Source organism: Myotis nattereri (genome assembly GCF_964212035.1).
Source record: "Myotis nattereri genome assembly, chromosome: 2".
NCBI lineage: Eukaryota > Metazoa > Chordata > Mammalia > Chiroptera > Vespertilionidae > Myotis > Myotis nattereri.
Window position 1 is genome coordinate 65,962,466 of NC_138076.1, and position 9,006 is coordinate 65,971,471.

The window sequence follows — 9,006 nt, forward strand, 5'->3', positions numbered from 1 at the left end:
AAGGGACATCAAGAAAGTCTTTCCTTTCCAGTTGCATTCACAGATATTTTAAAATTTACTCTGTACCATAAGTAAGGGTAGTCTAAGTATTATGTGGTAACAAATATATTCCACATTTTCATGCCTTAAAATAGCAAGAAATTATTTCCTCCAAGCTAATGGATACTACACCATTTGGTATGTTGCTAGTCATGGTGAGGAGAGAGAAATGGACCTTCACAGTGGTATACAATCTCTGCATTATTATCAGGTGTTAGCCAAGAAATAAAACTTGGTTGTTTTATGCCACGAAGAGTTTGAGGTATTATTCAGAATAAACAGTTCTCTCCTGACTGGTGTAGATAGCTAGATAGCGGTGCCTAAAGGAGGACATTTATGGGCCTGGCTCATCAGTTGGCATGGAAGATATGGATTTGGAATCTGGGAAATAATGAGTAATGCTATCAGTGGCAAAGAAAAAAGCGAGTTGTCCCTAAAAATGCGCTAAAGGGTCAGGTATTTAGTGAAAATTTATCTCTGGGACAGAGTTGGGAAACACTGTTAATAGCACTTACTTGTTATTTGTTGTATCTGATAAGGCACTGCCAGAAAGAGAAAAGCTCATGGGGGAAAAAAAATAACAACACAGCTTGTGAGAACTAAGATTAAGACTTAAGAAGAAGAGAGAAAGACATGATTACTAAAGTCTTAGAAGTTTATACAAAGAAATTTCTTTTACATTATCCTTTTCATCACTGAAAAATAAGAAAAAGAGGAAGATAAAAATTTGAACACAAAAATGTATTAAAATTTAACAATGTAAAAACAAAATGAAATTTAAACAATTATTACTAGTGCTTAAAAACTCTGAAAGGACTAAGATGCCTCAGTGCATGCATAACCTATTATGTAGGGTCTTGTATTTTTTAATTCCATAAGGTGACATCAGAGAATTGAGGCTAATGATATAATCCACAAATCAAAGACTCTTAGGTTCAAGGTATCTTTATATGGGTCTATTGTAGAGGCAGCAAGCAACAAAGCAATACAGCAAATTTAACAACTGTCTCAAAAAGCCTTATTCTTTTAGTTATTGGCATATGAAGATTCCTAGCATCAAATACATGACATTCTTAAAACATTTTGAGAAAGAATTCAATTGCTTAAATTAACAAATACTCCAAGGCACAAAATAATTCTTAGACTCCTAAGAGCACAAAGGTAGGATGCCATTTGAAAAATATGCTTAGCTCTCAAAAGACTTATATTGCCCAATGCTCATTTTAGAGATGCAAAAAGGCCAAAGGAAAGGGAGAATCTCTCTGAGGATAGAGCAAGGGGCCACAAAGAGATTATAGCTTCAGTAAAATGTAGGCCTACACCAAGCATCCCACCTATAAAGGAAAAAAAAAAATAAGGAAATATGATTGCCTGCCCTGATATTCAGTGAAAATATTAATAATATGTATTATTCAGAGAATTTGTTGACATTGGTCTCCACTAAAGTTAATTGTATATTTGAAGTAATAAACCCAACATGATATAGGAAATCCCAAGCATAAAACTGAAATAATGGAGTCGTAAGTAGAAACCCAGTTACAATCAAATAACATCGTTTTTGGAATAAAATAAAGTCCTTAATATTTATTCCAAAAAAGTGCTTCTCCCCTGATTTATGACACAACGAATTGCCAATACCAGAATTATTACCTATAGAAAATTGAAAAACTAAAGCAATGGCTAGTTAAATTGAAGGTGAGACTTTTAAAACTGAATAAGGATTTTAGAAGATCTAAACCCAAACCAAATGAGAAATGTAAGCAAATAGAAATTGTAGAAAACAACAACACACGATATAATACTGAAATAATATACACAATGGGTGGATAAGTGAAATAATAGTTTATACACAGCTGATGGTGAATTTAGCAAAATGGGATATATAAGTCAAGAAATGAAATGCAGCAAAGAAGTATAGGAACATGAACAATATATTGGTAGACATGATGAATAGAGTTAATAATAGTGAATAGTATGACATACTTATAATTAGACTTACCTAAAGAATGAAAATATCATAATATATATACATATATATATATATACATATATATATATATATACATATATATATTACATATTTCTGAAAAAATATTATCCTGAAAGATATATATTTTTTTCAGAAATATGTAAAATAAATTTTCAGATATAGGAATCCCAGTACATATTGAGCAAGATAACTAGATAAAAACCACAGCTATAGTTTTCATGATTTAAGGAGTTCAGCTACTATAGAAAAATAAAACAATGGATCACAAAATAGAGTTTAGAAACAGATCCACACATACATGAATAGTTGATGTATGAATGAGGTTACAATATTGAATAGGAAGAAAGTAATGTACAACTCAAAAAAAGAGAAAAACTGAGATAATTGGTCATTCACTTGGAAAGAAATAAAATAGATATCCTATCTACCCAATATATAAAAATTAATTTCAGATGAATTAAAACTAATAAGTAAAATATTTAAGTGAATGACAGTGTAAAACAATATATTTATAAACTTTGAAAAAGGATTTCTTCAAAAAGATAAAAAAAGATTTTAAACATAAAAAATAAATGAACTTGATTAATAAAAAATGAAGAACTCCTACATACTCCACTAGCAAAATAAAATAACATTTAAACTTTAAGCTAAAAACATATATTCAAACCCTAAATAATGTAAAAAGTGTATTTGTTTATATGAAAATCACTTAGAATTTATACTAAATCTCTCCATTAGAGAAATTAAGATACTTTATGCAACTTTTTCAGTAAAAAAGATTGGTAAAACATTAAATCTAACAATATTGTACACTGAAGAAATTGTAGAAATATTTTTTTCATTTTTTTTAGTGCCAATGTAAACTGAGAAAACCTTTCTGGAATAGCTATTGCAGGTACAGAATTTAATAGATAGGTACCTATGCTAATGACTTCATATTTCTATGGTAAGGCTTACACCCTTGGGGAAATCTTTCATATGCAAAATTAAGACAGCTCTGAAATTATTCATAGAAGCAATGTTTGCAATGCTACAGAAACAAAGCAATCCAAATGTCATTAAAAGGGAATGGGCGTATGAATCATGGTAAATCATAAAAGGAGATACTATCTAGCAGAAAAAAAAGGAAGTATAGCTTTAAATATAATAAGCCCCAAACATAAAACATTTAGGGAAAAAAGTTATATAATGTTACATATAGTAAAATATGCTTATTAATAATGCAAACATATATTTATATTATTCAAAAAATCAAATTAAACAATATATTATTTGAGTATACATGCATTTGAAGAAAGATATGATACCAAACAAGTGGAAGTGGTTACTTATCCAATGTAGGTCAAATCATACAATTAGGTAAGATATATGGAAAAAATAAAAATATATACAACTTAATTTGCATATTTAAGAACTGACAGAAAAAGACAAATATAATATTATTTCACTTATATGTGGAATCTTATCGATAAAATAAAATAACTTACAAAATAGAAACAGACTCAGGATACAGAGGACACACTGACAGTTGTCATAGAGGAGCAGTGTTGGGGAATGGGTAAAAAAGGCAAAGGGATTGATAAAAAACAACAACAAAAACCCTCATAGACACAGACAACAGTGTGGTGTTTATCAAAGGGAAAGGGAGGTTGAGGCAGAGGGCCTGGTAGAAGAAGGTAGGCGGGGGATACATGGTAATGGGAGGAGATTGACTTTTGATGGTGAACATACAATCTTATTTAATAAAAGAGAAACACGGTAATTAGCATACATCCGCTACCCTTCCCATTGGCTAATCAGTGAGATATGCAAATTAACTGCCAGCCAAGATGGGGGCCAGCAGCCAGGCAGCTTGAAGCTAACATGAGGCTTGTTTGCTTCAGTGACGGAGGAAACCAATGTTCTCTGCCTGCCTTGCAGGCCTCTGAGCTTGCAGTTTGAAACATTGTTACAAATATAGAAGCTAAAAAAAACCCCAGAAACCTGCTTTCAACCCGCCGGGATCTCAGAGCTGGAGTTGATACAGTGTTTCGATTATAGAACCCAAACAAACCAGATACCTGCTTTGAGCAGCAGAGGCCTCAGAGCTGGAGCCAGAGCTAAAGCTGGCCCAGAATAAAAAAAAAAAAAGAAAAAAAGGAGCAATTGGGAGGTTCAGTCACCCGCCAGCCTGAAAACAGCCCTTAGCCCCTCATCCAGACTGGCCAGGGACCCCAGTGGGGACCCCCACCCTGAAGGGTGTGTGACCAGCTGCAAACAGCCATCAGCTCCTCATCCAGGCTGGCCAGGCACCCCAGTGGGGACCCCCATCCTGATCCAGGACACCCTTCAGGGCAAACCAGTTGGTCCCCACCCATGCACCAGACCTCTATCCTATATAGTAAAAGGGTAATATGCCTCCCAGCACCGGGATGAGCAGAGCTGCGAGTCCTCCCGGCACCGGGATCAGCGTGACAGGGGGCAGTGCCCAAACCCCTTGATTGCCCTGCGGCTCTGTGTGTGACAGGGGGCGGGGCCACAACCTCCCTATCTGCCTTGTTCTGTTTGTGACAGGGGAAGGCGCCCCAAACCCCTAATCAGCCCTGCGCTGTGCCTGATTGGGGGGAACTCCCCAGCCCCCTGATCGGCCCTGCTCTGTGGGTGATAGAAGGTGGCACCCCACCCCCCCCTCCATGGGCCCTGTTCTGTGCTTGATGGGGTAGAGCCATAACCTCCCCATCGACCCTGCCTTGAGTGTGACAGGGGGCAGTGCCCCAATCCCCCAATCGGCCCTACCCTGAGAGTGACTGAGGGTAGCATCACAACCTCCCAATCCTCCTTGCTCTGTGCATGACAGGGGGCGATGCCCCAACTCCCCGATCGGCCCTGCTCTGAGCCCGACCAGGGGCTGCACCTAGGGATTGGGCCTGCTCTCTGCCACTGGGAGCAGGCCTCAGCCAGCAGGGTGTTATCTCCCGAGGGGTCCCAGACTGTGAGAGGGCACAGGCCGGGTTGACGGACACCCCCTCCCCCCTGAGTGCACAGATTTTTGTGCACCAGGCCTGTAGTCCATCTATATAAAAGCCTAAGTGACCATCACAACTGAATGGACAACCGAAGAGGCTGCGTGGGGCAACCAGGCCTGCAGGGGGTTGGTGAGGGGCGACCAAACAACTGAGCAGCAGGCTGCATCGGTGATCAGGCTGGCAGGGAGGTTAGTGAGGGGTGACCAAACGACCAAGCAGCAGGCTGCATGGGGTGACCAGGCCAATGGGGGGGCAGGTTGGGGAGACCAGGCCAGCGAGGGGGGTGCAGTTGGGGGCAACTAGGCTGGAAGAGGTGGTAGTTGGGGGTGACCAGGCCAGCAGGCAGGGAATTTAGAGGCAATCAGGAAAGCACACAGGTGAGCAGTTAGGAGCCAGTGGTCCCAGATTTTGAGAGGGATGTCTGACTGCCGGTTTAGGCCTGTTCCCCAGGTTCGGGCCTAAACCAGTAGTCGGACATTCCCCGAAGGGTTCCAGATTGGAGAGGGTGCAGGCTGGGCTGAGAGGAACCCCCACATGCATGAATTTCGTGCACCGGGCCTCTAGTCTTACCTAATAATAGATAAACATGCAAATTGGCCATCCCTCCAATACGGCCACCAGCCAATCAGATGAGTATGTAAATTAATCCAACAAAGATGGCAGTTAATTTGCAAAAGTAGGCACCCAGCGGCCTGGGTCCTGGGAATATCATCAGCACCCATGTCACTATGAGGTAGGCCCCATGTGGGCCCAGAGCAGCCTAGGAAGGGCCTGAGGCAGGGGGCTCCTGGGCAGGGCCGAACCTGCAATCAGAGCCGAGGGAGCCACTGCCCAGGCCTAATGCCTAGGCCAGAGGTGTTAGGCCTGAGCAGGGCCCGAGCTGGCGATTGGTGTGAACTACAGAGGAAACACCTTTTTTGACCACTAATTAGGTAAGCTCCCTGTATGTCACTGGTAATATTCTTAGTAACTTGGGTAAAAGAATCCAAAAAGGTGATCTAGGGGTTTTTTGTTGTTGTTGTTTTTTTTTTTTAGCATAATAGCTTTTATTGTTACAGATAGTCACCATGCTGAACATTAAATCTCTAGAACTTATTCATACCACATAACTTAAACTTTGTATCCTTTGACCAACATCTCCCCATCTACCCCACTCCCCAGCCCCTGGCAACCACCATTATATTCTCTGCTTCTATGAGTTTGACTTTTTTAGATTTCACATATAAGTGAGACCATGCAGTATTTGTCTTTCTGTGTCTGGCTTATTTCACTTAGCATAATGTCCTCTGGGCTCATTCATGCTGTAGCGTATGACAGGATTTTCTTTTTGTTTTGCTTTTTGGTTAAGACTTTTTTTTTCCCATGGAGGCCCTCAAATTTTATTTGAAATTAGTAAGAAAGTCTCATAGAGATGCCAGAGTTAAATATACATGTATAAATATTGCCTGCTACATAATGCTGCCCACTCTCACATTAAGAATTGCCAACTCCTTTCTCACTGCAGATGTAGTATAAGAGTCCAGAGGTATAGTTCTTGCAGAGAATGTAGGAGTCACAGGCTTATTGTGGACCTTAGACCACTTCTGGCAGACAGAAAATGAGAAAAGCAAAACTTCTTTCTTCAGACTCAGTCTAGTGAAGTGTGCTCCTCACAGCTGCCCAATCATCTCACCATTTGTTTTAAGATCCTTCGTTGCATGGATATCCTAGGGGGAGTGATACTGATGGTGTAGGGTGACCCAATACAGGCTCATATTTCTATTTCTTTTCCCAGCAGGAACCTCTCTTCCCAGGTGTGTGGACCTGATATTGAGAGTTCTGTCCCAATTCCCGGCTTCCCAACTTGTCCTACTCTGTATTGAGGAGGAGGAAGGGAAAGGAAGGAAGAAGCAAAGCAATAAAAAGGGACAGGGAGAAGAGCCCTTCAATTTACATAGGTGCCAAAGACTTCTGTTGGGAAGTTCTCTGTCCCACCATCTAGGAATGAACAAAGCTCAATTGGAGTCTGAGTCAGAGGTGTCCCCCGAGGAAGATGAGCTGGAGCTGCTGTCATCTTCATCGTTACTGCTGGAATCTGAGGAGCTGCAGCTTTCTGCATTTTCCTCATGTTCCTCCTTTTCTTCAGATCCACGTGAGGAATGAAAACAGTCCCCATTAGTCTCTGATGACTCTGTCCCTGGAGCCTGTGGCCCCTGGTTCTGTGCAAGCTCTCTTTGCAGAGACCTTGCTGATGGAGACTACACATCTATCCTGATGATCTTGGGGTCTGGACCTCCACCCATGTTTATGTTCTTCCGCTTCCCAGAGGTTCTCTCTCTGTAGGCAGCGTACTCTTCAGGAGACAGACTCTTGAGCCAGTGTTCCAGGTCCGCCTTGTACTGTTTCTGCAGCTCCTCAGCCTGCTTCCTATAATTCTCCCTCTGGCTCTTTGGGATGCGCTGCCAGCGTCTGCTAATCTCCACCATGCGCTCCCTCAGGGGCAGGCCTTGCAGCTCCATACTCGACCACATATCCTGGTGGAACTTCTGGTATTCGTTCATGGGGGGCTTCTCTGGCTCTCCATGGAATTTTATCTCCTCTGAAAAATTGTTTTCTGAGGAAGACTTTACTTCTTTCCCTTTTCTCTGAAATTTCTTGGGGGCTCGGTTTGGGCTTCTTTTGGGGACAACAGATGTCTTGGAGTTCTGCACTAGTTCAGGGTGGTTTTTCCTGAACTGAGTCATTTTCCCCCCATATTCCTGTTTCTCCTTCTGGAAATCTTGAATATATTTCATCTTCATCTCCTCTGGGAGTTCCTTTTATTTCTCAGATATGACCTTGGTCAGCTCTTGGTTGTTGAGTTTGGGGTGCATTTGGGAATATTCGAGATGCTTCTCCTTGAAGAAGTGGAAATAAGAAGTCAGGGGCTGCTTGGGCATGTCAGGATGTTTCTTAAGTTTTTTGCTTTTGTAAGAATTTTTAACATGTTCCTTAGCTTCCAAGACTAAGTCTGTCAAAGTACGATACTTTCTTATCTTACTAGAAATCTCTAACCACTTGAGTTTGCACATTTCTCCAGAATAACCTTTAAAAGCTACTTTTCCCCAGTCCATATGTGACTGGGTTGTTTTGAATGTGTGTTTTTAATTGGATGGGAGATTATTCTTCAGGAGGTCCAGTAACATCACAATGTCTTCTTTGGGCCATTGGTCTTGGTCGTTACTCAATGCCATTTCTAGGGCTTTGGCCACTTATGAGGCCGCAGTTATGCAAACACCACAGCAGAAACTCAAAAGTCTTCAAGCTTAAGATGTAGCTTGAATCTCCCTTGATATAGGGATCCCTTAAGCTCCACGCTAATTAGGTTTCAGAGTGTGCTAAGAATGGTCCCACCTCTGGGAGTTCTGTCAATATCAGCATCAATAGCAAATCTCTGTGCTCAACTGGCAGCTCCAACTTCAGTCAGTCTACCCTGGAGAAGAAGTCGTGATCTAGGGTTTTTCCACCTCACTCCTGGAGAAAAATACGAAGGTCCACTGCTGGAGGGCTAAGAAATATCATATCCTGCCCTAGCTGGTTTGGCTCAGTGGATAGAGCCTCAGCCTGCCGACCGCAGGGTCTGGGTTCAATTGTGACCAAGGGCATGTACCTAGGTTGCAGGCTCCTCCCTGGTCCAGGCCCAGGTCAGGGCTCATGCAGGAGGCAACCAATCAAAGTGTTCCTCTCACTTTGATGTTTCTCTCTGTCTTTCCCTTTCTCTTCCACATTCTCTAAAAATCAATGGAAACATATCCTCAGGTGAGGAGGAGGAAAGAAAGAAAGAAGAAAGAAAGAAAGAAAGAAAGAAAGAAAGAAAGAAAGAAAGAAAGAAAGAAAGAGAAAGAAAGGTCATATCCTATGAAAGACACATCTTGAAAATGTCTAAAGAAAGTTGTCATTTTTTCATGGTGGAGGGACTTGAGTCCATGTTGATGAAAACACCTTGGTGGCTGT

General features: G+C 41.3%; 1 pseudogene across 1 annotated transcript; it reads right to left on the reverse strand.

Moving 5' to 3' along the window:
• Positions 1-7,028: 7,028 nt before the first annotated feature.
• Positions 7,029-8,246, reverse strand: LOC308510811 (upstream-binding factor 1-like protein 1; annotated as a pseudogene). Its single transcript has one exon. The product of its transcript is annotated as an upstream-binding factor 1-like protein 1 (transcript).
• Positions 8,247-9,006: the final 760 nt, after the last annotated feature.